Genomic DNA, 14,099 nt, shown 5'->3' on the forward strand with positions numbered 1-14,099 from the left:
AAGTTACGGGGTGAAGGCTCGTATGTGGTTTCGGAGATTACCAAGACAGGAGCATGTCGCCTACGCACGATCGAAGGTTTTGACATCCCCAGGTTCATTAATGGGAGCAAGCTCAAACATTACTATGGACCCCTCACACTCGAGACTCTACTCACGACTCAACAACGAGAGGTAGAAGCCAAACTTAAAGCCTCCAAAGGCTGAATGGCCCGGCTCGAAACCGACCTACGCAATACGCAAGCGAAATTGAAGCGGCAGGGACACGCCCATCCGACAGCCATGGCTCAGGCGGCCAACTCTAATGATGGAACAATACAACTACGATGCTGCGTCGACGACATGCCTTTGACGGAGGTCATCGACACAGGAGCATCGCTAACCCTTTTCTCCTTCGAAACATGGAGACGTCTAGGTTGCCCAGACCTCGAAGTGTGCAACGACAACTTCCGTGGCTTCGATGGGTCCACGTCATGCTGCCTGGGAACTTTCGGGTGTAGCATCAAGACAAAATACAGCGCGCACTCAATCCAAGTTCGGGTACTCCCAACTGGAGTGATGTACACACAATGCCTCCTCAGTTTAGATTGGTGTCGCATAAGCAAATGTCTCCTATCACCCAGCAAACACATCGTCTCTTTCCAAACAGGAGATAGACTGAAGTCCGAGGACCTCGTCGCAACAACACTCAAATCACATCCCGCTGTCCTCGTTGATCCCCAAAGTGTGGAGTTACCCAAACAAGCAACACACCAACACCCACGGGCCGCCCATGGCCAACGCGACACTAACAATAGAACACAGACACCCAAACCACGAGAATGGGTGAACGTCCAGCTGAAGGCCCACGCTGCGGAGAACGTGCGGTGTGGCGAGTCAGAAAAATACTCACAACCGCACAAGGTTGGCACAATGGTGCCACTAGCTTCTGGGTTCCGAAACGAAACCGACTCCCCGCTCGCGATCGAAAAATCCCTGCATGGGACATCGATTAACCCCAAGGCGCGGAGTCACTCAACCAAACCAAACACCAACACCCACTAGCCACCCAGGACCAGCGCGATGTTAACGTCAGAACACAGACACCCAAACCACGAGAATGGGTGAATGTTCACGTTGTTTTTGCGGACGGACAACATTGTGGAGAATATGCCATTTGGCGAGTCAAAAAGACACTTACAACCGCACAAAGTTGGCACAAAGGCGCCACTAGCTTCTGGGTCCCGAAACGAAGTCGGCTCCCTAGTCACGATCATACCGCGCCTGCATGGGACACCTGAAAATCACACACATCAGTCTGGTATCCTGCCCAGGCTAAAGCCACAGGAATCGACAAGCCTAAACAATTGAGAGACCGAACACCCCGTAGGAAGGTTTCACAAATCCTCCCCATCCCCTTTACAAACATGCCGCAAGTTTGGATCCTTAAAAGTCACGGACTCGGAACCTCACACGATACCTGAGTGACACTCCCGCCACAGTCACACCCTCAAAGTTTCTCAAAAGCTCTTAATCTATCCAATCCCCTACCACGTTTCCCGTAGACCCCTGTTCAGACCCTCATCATCGTCGGTATCCGAATCTTTTCCATCGATTCCTCCTTACCCTTCTGACTTCACATCCCCGTGGTTTATGTTTTATTAATTGTATTTTTATTTTTTTATTTTTTTCTATTTATTTATTCTTCTTTTTTCTTTTTATTATTTTTAATTTTTAATTTTTTATGATCTTTATCATTATTTTATTGATTTAATTTATTTTGAATGACTATTATTTTCATTTTTATTGGTTTTTTATTTTTCTATATTGATTTTTTAAATTTTTTTTTAGTGGTTTTATTTCGTTTTCCTTCTCTCTTTTTTCTCCTTCTTCTTTGCCCTACCCCCCTCCCTCCTATTTTTAGCTCTCCTCCTTCTGCTTGTCCCCTTCCTTCTCACTACTCGCTCTGTAGCACTTATCCCCCTCTCCCCCCTCACACTATTCCTCCTGTCCTCCTCCCCCATCTCTGTTCGGCGCCTGTGGATTTCTCCCACCCTCAGCGTTCCTGCCCCTACTCCATCGGTCGCCTGCCCCGGTCGCCACCTCGTCTCCTCCACACCCTGCTTTCCCACACCTCGGGTAGGCCCTTCCCCCCTCTTGTTTCGGCACACCGCACTACACTCCTCTCATTCGCCGTACCTGCCCTTCGTTCCTCTGCGGAGGCCATGGCCGCCGCCACGACGTTGTCCCCCTCCTCCTATCACCGGCACATTACGGGCCACCCAGCCACAACGTTTTACGCTTCCCCCGTGGCGGCCATAGCCGCCGCCCCTCCTCGTGGCGCTGCCCGTTCACGATGTCACACCGTCTCGTCATTTTTCGTTCCCCCCAAGGTGGTCGTGACAGCCGCCTCGTCGTTTCACCCTCCCCACGTCGTTGGCCATTTACAGACCACTCCGCCTCGTGGTTCGAGGGGCCCAACCCCTCGAACTACCCGTTGTTCGAGGAGTCCAACCCCTCAAACCACATCGAACCCAACCCCTCGAACTACCCGTTGTTCGAGGAGTCACCCCTCGAACCACACCTAGCCCAACCCCTCGAACTACCCGTTGTTCGAGGAGTCCAACCCCAAGAACCACACCTAGCCCAACTCCTTGAACCACGCGTTGTTCAAGGGGCCCAACTCCTCGAACCACACGTTGTTCGAGGAGTCCAACTCCTAGAACACATAACTCTTAGTTGTTGCGTTACTACGTAGTTAGGACCCCATGTCCCGCTTTCTGAAAAAAAAAAAAAAAAAGGGGGGGGAATCTATTGAAACTACCCGAACTTGCTGATTCGTCACCACATTTAACTGAGTTACTACGTAGTTAGGACTCCACGTCCCGCTTTCAAAAAAAGAAAAAAAGGGGGGGGGGGAATCTATTGAAACAACCCAAACTTGCTGATTCGTCACCACATTTAACTATACTAATATTTTTCCTCGCAGGTTGCAAACGATGACGTCTCCCCAATTCATCAAACTCCTCCACGCATACTACCCCGACGCAGGGTGCGGTTCCTTAGTCATCCCAATGGTGTTCAACAATACCCGATGTACTTACCGGGTTCCCACTGTCGCCACGCAGCTCAAGTACCTTGAACCCGACGTGTTCGCCACCCTCTCACAACTTGGCCTCAAGTTCTTCCTTGGGATTGGGCCGTGGGGCATCCTACCCAAACTGGTCAACCGTTTCCTCATCGGGTACAACCCCGATACGGGCTACATCGATATGCAGCCTTTCGCAGACTCCACCCCCCCCCCCCCCCCGGTCACATTCCAGTTCACCGCGGCCGACGTTTGTGCTACGCTGCATTTACCCCTCGAGGGCGGCCCCTTCTGCACCACGAGGACCCCTAGGGTTGTCCCTGGCATCATTCCCGTCGCCTACGCCGAATATTCTGGACGCAAAGGTTGGCATTACCATGGTTGTTAGGTACGTTAGGTACGGTACTGATACCATACGTATTTAACGTATTAATACGGGTATAGTACCTCCCAATTTTAAAATACGTTAAATACGTTTTTTAGTATGTTAAATACCTATAAAATACATAAAATACGTATAGTACGTTAAATACGTTAAATACTTCTAGAATTTGAAATTTATTTACTTTCTTAAAAAATATTTGTAATATTGTAATATTGTAACCGTGTATATGCAATGTAACGAAGCATTCCATGGCTGTAGTTGCATCTTAAAAGTACTAAAGGGCAAATCGAGCAAATATGAGAATCAAAAGGATACAAATCAACAAATCAAATAGATATTTGTTAGGTAAAAAAAAACCCAAACTTGTTGGGCATTTACAACAACAGCCAAGGCCACGAAGCAAAAACTGTATATCCCTCACATGATTGAGGAAATTCACATGATGAGTCATGACAAGCTAAAATTCTACAAAAAAAATCATACTTTTGACAAAAACAACACTTTGACAAGAAGTGCAACATACCTATTGAAGAAAAGACCACATCTTTTGATTTGGAAAAAACCTTCAGAACACATAACATCAAATATTTGAGATACACTTACATTGCATTTTGTCAAAGAAATAGAATGCATTGTAGGAACAAAATTTAGAAAAAAACCTTAACAACACAACATCAGATATTTGACTTCTAAGAACACATAACTTGAACTATGTCCAAGACTCCAATGTATCAAAATGGGCTTAGATCAAAGAAAAGTAACATATGGCTATTGAGCTTAGTAATAATGTATAGAAATCAGAAATATTAGTCATTAGATCTCGTCCTCATCATCAGATTCAGTGTTAGTTGATGACATCAACATAGGTTCTTCGTCAGTAAGATCATCATAATTTGTATGAATTGCTTCTTCTATTCCATTGACATTATCTTGATCATTTGGTGGTAAAGAAGCAAATGTACTTGATCTTGTTATTCTCCTATTACAAGTAGACCGCTCATCATCTCTTCTTGGCCTCTGCCTCCGTATTCGATCAATAGGGACTCCATCGCTTGATGTTGTCGTATGTGATCTTGTCATGCTCCTTGTCCTTCTTCTCATGCTCATTGTTTCTTGAAAATAAGTTTCATAGAATTCTCTATCCATATCATTCTCGTGGCTAATAGATGGAATATCAGGAGTCTTAGAGACATCTATCTCATTTGGATTCACCTGCAAACAAGTTTATAAAAGCTTAACGAAATTTGAGGAATGTCAATTATAAGAAGTGAATAAAACAATACCTGCATTGGAGATGCATTCACAGTCTCAAACTTGCGAACTAGCCTTAAGTTCTCTCGCACATATACCAATCGTTCAAGTTGTGCTACCTTTAGTCTGTTTCTATTTTTTGTATGTGCGAGAGCATGTGCATTCCAATTCCTTTCTGCTGCCCCAGAAGAGCAATCCTAATAGAAAACAAAATATGAAATAAAAGGTAGTACACAAAAGTGCAGTATTTTAGAACTTAACTATAAAATTGATCATTTTTTCAAAACTTGACACTTACTTGGGATAATATGCGGACAGCTAATGCTTGGAGCTTTGGAGTTCTTCCACCAAAATTTTCTCACCATGTGACTGGCATCATCATAGATATCTCTTCACGTGCTAATGCATAGCTAAATGTCCCTGTACCATTTCGATATTCATGCAATTCAAGAAATAAAATATCACATTCAAGTGTCGAGTACAATTTTTCTGTATAGCTCATCCATGCATCCATTAACTCGGGGTTAATAAATGTAGCCTCCTCTCTCTACATCGGATGTAGCAAATGAGCTACAAGGTGGATCGGCCTCTTGAACCATTTCCATCGTATGTCAAATAACTTCAAAACATCTTCGTACCTAAAAGGGTATTAGTAATTACAAAATGATATGATCTTAAAACATGAGAAAACATTTGGAGTTTTAATGCTAGGAAACCATAAAAAATTAAAATAAATATGAAATTTACTTGGATTTGTGGGGGATGTTTTCTTCCACTCCTTTTGCTAAAACATCTTTGCTTCTTCGCATAAACTCATATAACAAACCAATAGTGGATCCCTCCCTATTAGTAAGTCGTAAAACACTATACAATGGTGCCATTAGGGTCAAAACAACTTGAAACGAGGACTCAGTTGTAGGATCAAGGATGTAGTTCTTTACATTCATGGCATCTGGCTTATTGCAATCTGACCAAGACCTCCACATGTCACTCACCACTGTTTGCTCAAGAGGATACCAAACTTTGAGCAAACGTTGTATGACAAGGTACATCACACCAAACCTTGTCTTAGAAGGTCTCAAGATGGCGAGGTTACTGTGAGCAGAAAAAAAATTCCTAGCATTCCTCTTCTTGCAAAAAAAACGTACGATATTATTTGCTTTCAACATAATACTTTTCATCCAAGGCAGCTGACCAATGTCCTCCAAAAGTAGATCCAAAGAATGGGTTGCACATGGAGTCCAAACAATATTAGGGAACTCTGATTCTAGCAAAGACCCCATGCGGACACAACAAGATGCATTGTCTGAAATGACTTGGACCACATTTTCCTTACCAACTTCACTAATTGCCTCTGAAATTCTTTCAGCTAACCAAGAGCTATCAACTGTTGGTGTTGTATTAGCATGACTACAATCAATGGACTTGAGGAACATTGTCCCATAACAAGATGATACGAGGACATTTACAAGTTGCCTATGAGAAACATCAACCCATCCATCTGTTAATATAGAACAACCATACTTGGGCCATAATCCTTTTACCCTTTCTAACTTTTCTTGCAAGGATATAACCTCATTTTTCAAGCCTTTCGTCCTCATGTAATTATATGTGACTCCATTATGTTTCTCTCCAATTGTAGAGAAAGCTTCTAACATGTTCCGCCAACATGGTGTTTTTAATAGATTAAATGACAAATTTGCTTCAATGATACATCTCACCTCCATAACGTTTGCATGTTGTTTCCTTTGCATTTGTAACACATGTCCTTTACGCAACGGTTGGTGTTTCACTATAATTGTTGGTGGATATGGTTGGCGACTACCACCACCCATACATGACATGCTTTGACTTTCATCAACAAAGGTAGACGAGCATGAGGTAGAAACACCTAAAAGAAAAAAAAATTCAAGATAAATAATTTACAATTATTTAAACATTAGTAATCAAGACACCTATTGTAGGCTTGTGTCTATACCTTGTTCAGGCATGTTGAATGAGTCGATCTCTGCTACTATATCTTCTTCTTCGCCAATTGCTTGGCTTCCACAATTACCATACAAAGTTGTAAGGTCAATCAACATTTCCTTGGGGACATTGGTAATTTTCGTTACTCCATGGCTAGGTTTTCCAATTAAATGAGCAATCATTCGTGTTGCTGACCCATGCATATGTTTGTTGCAAAATTTACAATTCCAACTCCTATTTCCTGTTTGACTTCTTACGACATTGAGGCAACATGTATCCCAATATTTGTTCTTAATGGGCGGCATTTTCCTTCTTTATTTTCTATAAATCAATAAAATTGAGATATTGAAAATGGAAAATAATGCACAAAAAGAGGAGCAAGATTATATGAATGCATTAAAGCAAATCGAAGAACTGAAAACTTTGAATAGATCAACCTTCAGGGAGGATGAGGATTATACTACTTTAAATAAGCAACTACAGGATACTCAAGAGTATCTTTTATTCATAGAAAGCAAATACAAGAAAATGTTACAATTAAGGACATGTATAAAAACAAAAAATTCAACTCTTTTGGAAGCTAAAAAGGAAGCAAAAATTACCATAACTTAACTAAAGAGCCTTAATGCTTAACGTAATAACGACATGCATAAAAGCAAAAAATTCAACAAGTTTGGAAGCCAAAAGGGAAGTAGAATTTGGTCAAGAAATTCATCTTGAAGATGTACAGAAAGGGTTCGATGAAGATCTATTTATTCATAGTGCTTTGCTAGATATGTATGTCAAATGTGGATCTATAGTGGAAGTGCAAAATGTTTTCAACCGAATGTCCAACCGAGATGTGGTATTATGGACAACATTGATTGCATGATATGCTGAGCATGGACCCGTTGAGGATGCACTGAAAAGCTTTGAAAAGATACAAGATGAGGGGATACTTATTACTACCAAACACTTTCACCTTTTCTTGTGTCTTAAAGGAATGCTCTCATTGGAGGGTTTCTTGAGTATAGAACTACTGAGAAAGCATTAGATTCTTTCGATAAAATGCAAGTTGATGGAATCTTTCCGGATGCATATACATTGCCCATGTCCTAAAAGTGTGCGGTTTATTAGGGCCTACAGATAAAGGACAATCCATGTATATGGAGGCTGTATTGAAAGGGTTCTAGCAAGTGCACATTTATTCATACCCATCACATTCAAAAGAAGACAACCAAAACCATGATATTCCAAAAACTGAGTAGTTGTTAACAAAAATAAATATGCATTGCAAATGATAAAAAATGGGACATCATTAAAAAAGGACCAAGCACTTTTCCCATGACATGAAATTGAGATCTTCAATGTTTCTGGAAACCAATGTCATTTATAGTAACATGGAAAGTAAATTAGAATGATCAATTTCTGAAATGAATTCAAATGGGATACAACCACTAAAATCAATAAGCAAAGGATTAGCTAATGCTACAAATTGTGAAAGATTTTGAACACATTGTCTACATGTATACATACATGTTTGAGTTTCAACACATGGTTCCTATAATATTTTATCTCAACACTTGCAAAGAGGAGAGTTTTATTGCATGACGTCAATTACAATTGTCTACCAATTTGTTACTTGTATAGATGCATTATTGTGGAATAGATAGATTGCTGGACACAAGCATACGTAAACTAGATCAACTAAAAATTAAATCTCCCTTGTCATTTGGTATTATCATACAACTTGACATTGGAATACAACAAAATGGGAGGTATTCTTAATCATAAAAAATAAAAGAAAGAAACATATTCACTAACCTGATTGTATTTTCTTCTTCTTCTTCTTCTTCTTCTTCTTCTTCTTCTTCTTCTTCTTCTTCTTCTTCTTCTAGTGCTTCTTCTTCTTCTTCTTCTTCTTCTTCTTCTTCTAAGTCTATTCTGTCCGTCTTTCTTCCTTCCTTCTATTTTACTAAAGTTGTTCTTTTCTTTTGCTTTCTTTAGGGTTTTACTCACATTTTCTATAAATACGTACTATACGTATTTTTTTAAAGGTACGTTAAATACCGTATTAGACGAATGTATATGACATTTGAATGAACAACTTTGACGTATGGTACGTACTATACAAATAAGAAGGTATTATACGTATTGCTACGTTAAATACGCGTACGTAAACAACGTTGGGCATTACACCGAAATCCCTCTCCATCTCCACGACCGTTGTAGTGCAATTGCCCAAATCGGCGACACCGCATCTACCGATGCCACTACTCGTATCACCGGCGAGTACCTCAAGTAGGCACATGATCCACAACCGGTCCAGTGGGCTCACGAGCGGCCCAAATCGACTGTCAATTTTGTGTGGTTCCTCACCCGCTACTTGTGCGCAAAGTTCAACATCGGACCCCCCGCCCCTCCCTTCGTACGCTGCCAAGAACGCTTCCGCAAGATCATTGTCCCAGGCCAACTCGAGCGCCTTCGCCTCCCCGAACGCGACTTTTTACGACAGGTACACCAAGGTGAACAGGCACGGCCACCGGTGCACAAACAACCCCTGATCACCCACGTGTCAGTCGAAGCTAACCTCGACACCCCTGAGGATATCACGAATCGTGTCGAGGAATTCCAGACACACAAGCTCACCCCCACCGAAATCCAGGCCTTGTCCACTACCTTCCACTATGTGTCACATCAGAACACAACCACGACTCCGCATTCCCGCAGCTGCACCACTGAGTCAATCTTGCGCGACCAACGGAACCCACCAGCCCCACCTCCCCCCACCTCGCCAACTCCTCTACTACCACAACTCCTCGACCACAATTACCCCGCCTTTCCCGTCCACCACCACCGACGACACCCCGCAATCTCAACCCCATAAACTCACCCGCCACACCGCTCCCGACACCGAAACCCCCGACCGGCCCTCGACCGCAACCCCGGCAGTTCCCCTCCAACCCACCATCGCCCCCGCCCAGATGGCAACCCCGCCACCGCCACCCCCACTCCCGACCTCCGTGCCCTGTTCAACCTCACTCACTGCAATTACTACTCACCCTACCCCCTCCCTCGCCGTCCCCACCAAACCCTTAACCGACATGGTGGTCGACCTCCTCAAGATGACCGCTATCGTGAACCGTCGCCTACTTCAAGTTCATGCACAGGCCCAACAGACCGCCACCGACCAACACGAGACCTCTACATGGAACGAGATCTTGGCCGCGGAGGTATGGAGCGCCCTCCATACCAACACATGCCAAGCGGCCGCCCACGACCTCCTCAATGAAGAACTCCTGACAACGCAAACCCAACACCAACAACTCGCTGACGAATTCTAACAAGCTCGGACAACCTGGCACCACGACTAGGAACGCATAGCGTAAACACATGCCGAACTTTCGGCCAAGTACATCCGCCTCACCACCCAACACCAACTGACCGAGGCCCTCCTCGCAGCCGTGACGGCTGATCTCTCCGAACGATCTGAGGCCCTGGCCGTCGTCATGGCCACCACTCACCAACTCACGAATGAGATCACCACCCTCAAGGCTGAACGAGACGCCATGGTCCAACTGGCTCTCCGAATATGATCCAGGCACTCTTGGTGTACGTGACCTCGACCTCCTTGCTCTCTGAACTTTTCACTGCACCACACACACCACGTACCCTCCTCATCCAAGCAACGTGCGTCCTTCGGTCGTTAGCCGCCACGCGTCGCGTATTCTTTGACGACACCACACCCCCAAACCGGCAGACCTTCATCTGAGTACTCCCCGAAGACAACCACGCCCTTGCCCTCTTCATGTTGTACCAGGAAGCCACCGAAGAACCTACTCCCCCAGCCGGCAACCTCTTCTCCCCACACCTCCCCATTTTGTTCCTTGAAGGTATGGCCTACCTTCACACCGCCCTCACCCCCGACTTAGACATCTCCGACCTGATCTATTTCACCTACCCTTCTGATGTCACGATGCAAGTCACCGAAGACCAGCTGGTTCACCTCTTCACAACACTGGTGCGCTTACACCACATCGCTGACACCCTCACCTGCACCCTGTTGGAAATCACAATGACCTCCATACCCCCTTTCGGTTTCCTCTGGCTAATACGCGCTTGGCAAACCGCCTAGGACGTCGGGGTTCGTACTCACATATTCAGCATCGAATATGCCACGTTCAACTGGCCCACCGACCTTGAGGCTGACGACATACCGGAATTAGCCCTATACCTCGACGTCTCCCACGAGTATCAACTCATGATGTTCGATGAGGCTCGTGCTCGTGCCCTCCTACCCCCGCACCCCCCTTCTCCCCCCCCAAAGATCAACCTGGAGTGGGACCACGACTCACCTAATGAACCCGACACCCAGCCGCCTCCTCGCCTTCACCCTCCCTCCTCCCCGCCTCCAAGCCCCCCCCTCCACCCCCACCACCTCCCCCACCTACTAGCCCACTTCCCTTCCCCCCTCACCACTCGCCCCCACACCCTCACCTCAGCGAACACCACGTCCCCGACCACACACATCCCATGTTCGGTGACAACCCATTTCGCACACCCCCCTCGGCTCACCCCCTTCCCCCCCCCCACCACCCGACCCTTTCCCCCTCCACACACGGGTCGTCACCCACCCCGGTCAGACATTCACGGAGGCCATCCTCCGCAAAGCTCTCCCTTTCAACCACCCCCTCACCCACCTCATGCTCCACCAACAACTACCCCTCCCCATCTTCACTACACCTCCCTTACTCCACACCCCGAGCGTCCGCTTCAACGTTGCGGCCTTCTACGCTGATTTGGTCGACCACTACCAACTCACCCACGGCCTCCAAACCGCCCTTGATTGCATCAAAAGTGGTACCAGTTGGGACACTCGTCTTGACAATCAGTCTGCCTCCCCCATTCCCTGGGAATTCGACTTCTGCGAGACCCCCCTACTCCTCACCCGCCTCTACAACTATTACCCCGAAGTCGCCTCCGAACCCCAAGTCGACATCTTCCTTTACCCCCATGTTTACCACGATAAGATGTCTACTTGGGCAGCCGCAAACCCCACCCCCACTCGAGGGTAGCACCACCCCATCGTCGACCCCTCCTCGAACCTCCCGACACCCAACCCTCGTGGCGTCTCCCTTGGTTCGCACACACATCCTTCCGCGAATGGCTCGCCCTCCACCCCCCCCGAGTTGTGCACCAGCCCCACCTTTTTCCCCCTTCCTCATCGTTGGCCATGGCCCGATTTTTGCGCCTACCCATTCTTCAATTCAACTGGCCGTTGTTCCCCCGACCCCCACGCACATCCCCGACCGAACCCGACATGATCCGGGTCATGCGACAATTCCTACGTACATACCTCGACGTCCCGGACCCTGACATTCAAGCCAGCCTTCGTTTTCTACAACTTCTACTCATTCTCCTTGACTCTGGCCAGTACGAAGCCCCCCCCCTTCCAACGGCACAACCACACAGTGTGGGGCCTCGCCTTCGATTTGAACAAAGGTCCAACTCGCCGCCAACTAGTCGGCCTTTGGACCCGCGTCAACATACGCGTTTTTTCCCCGCTTACATAAGCTTTAGTCGAAATCCCCCTTCTCCCTTCGCCGGCCACAACACCTGCACCTGGCTCACCGGCCCCAAGAAAGATTTCTTCACAACAACCGACCAACTGCAGGAAATCCGGCTACCACCATTGAACATCCGTCGTCTTCGCCATCATCTCCGCCGCCACCTACCCCCCGACGAACCCCCTTACTCAATTCTACTTGCCCCCGACGCCCGAAGCTCCCCTCCCACAGTGCACCCGGGAGTGTGCACTCATTAGGTTTGGGGGGATGTTGAGCATTGGAATAACAACAACCATTTACGAATAAGAACGCATCAACAAGGATGTAGTACGAAGAGGAAACGGCAAGAGGAAAGGAAAGCAAAGAGACGGTCAAATGTGAAAGGCCCATACCCTAAACGTGAAAGCTATATAAACCACATAGTAGTGGCTTTTTGGGGGTTCTCCCATTTGTAAAGATCTCCTATTTATTAGAGCTAGAGCTTCCTTTCCTCCTTCTTGTAACCTTTGAGCTTAAGAGAGATTAGTGAAGTGTTGAGTTAGAGAACACTAATCTCTCTCCTTGTTGGTGCTAGACCTCTTAGCAAAGAGGGTTAATAATAGACATACTCTTCCTTCTTATTGTCTACATCTATTAATCTATTGTCTATGAGAGAGAGCTTGAGAGAGTGAGAGAGATATCGTGCTTAATCATTTACTAACTGTTGAGTGAGTGCGAGGCTCGGAGGTATCCGACAACCATCTCCGTCCGATTCCCCATCAAGAGGGTATACGCCGGTCCGAATCCTGCCACGATATCGAGGAGCTTACTCCATCAATACATAGATCCTTAACAGTAGACAAGAGAGTACACAAGATGTTAACGTGGAAAACCCTAAACAGGAAAAAAAACCATGGGAGCCCACACACTCCAAACTATCACTATGTCGAAAGAATACAACAAGGGGGCATAGAGGCAATGACCTCGTGCTCACTCTCTTCGCCTGGCGGCGGTTACAACAGAGAATCACTCTCTCTCTCTCTCTCTCTCTCTCTCTCTCTCTCTCTCTCTCTCTCTCTTACACTCTGTACAATAGTTACACCAATAACACTATACAAGATAATGACCTACAACGACTAATAACCACCCCAAGAGTTTGCCCTAGGTCATATTTATACTAATATGACTTTCGGGCTATTTACAGATATAACCCCAGTGGGCTCTCTGGAACATATTTACATATATGTCCCTTCATCCGGTGAGAGGTTCTCATCGGGCCTGCAACATCCGGTTCTCACCGGGTCTGCATCATCCGGTTCTCACCGGGCCTTCATCATCCCATCCGGAGGGACCTAGATCCTAACAAACTCCCCCTTCACTCCGGCATGGGATGCCTCGTCAGTTCGATCCGCTTCCGGCATGCGTCCTGCTTGTCGAGTGTCAGCACCTTGGTCAGCATATCTGACCCATTCTCCTCTGTGTGGATCTTCGTCAGCATGAACTCTTGATCTTCAACTCGCTCTCGAATCCAATGGTACCTACCCTGGATGTGCTTCGTCTTGGAATGATACACCGCGTTCTTCGCAAGGCGGATGGCACTTTGACTGTTGCAGTAGAGCCGGTATTCCTCTTGCCAGATCCCTAGCTCTCCGATGAAGTCCTTCATCCATAGTATTTCATTGTCGGCTTCCACCACTGCCATGTACTCCACTTCCGTGGTTGACAATGCAATCGTCTTCTGCAACCTCGACTACCACGAAACAACTCCCCCTGCATATGTCATGACGTATCCAGATGTTGATCGGCTGGTATCCGCATCAGCTGACATGTCTGAATCTGTGAAACCGTCAAGTTGGAATTTACCGGAGCCGAATCGGAGGCACATACTTGAGGTGCCTTTCAAGTA

At 46.2% G+C, this 14,099-nt stretch overlaps 1 pseudogene; it reads right to left on the reverse strand.

Moving 5' to 3' along the window:
• Window positions 1–4,262: 4,262 nt before the first annotated feature.
• Window positions 4,263–6,316, reverse strand: LOC147856612 (uncharacterized; annotated as a pseudogene).
• Window positions 6,317–14,099: the final 7,783 nt, after the last annotated feature.

Source organism: Azolla caroliniana, unplaced genomic scaffold (genome assembly GCF_043228905.1).
Source record: "Azolla caroliniana isolate FFs.n. ecotype wild unplaced genomic scaffold, voAzoCaro1.0.p SCAF_13, whole genome shotgun sequence".
Taxonomy (NCBI): Eukaryota; Viridiplantae; Streptophyta; class Polypodiopsida; order Salviniales; family Salviniaceae; genus Azolla; species Azolla caroliniana.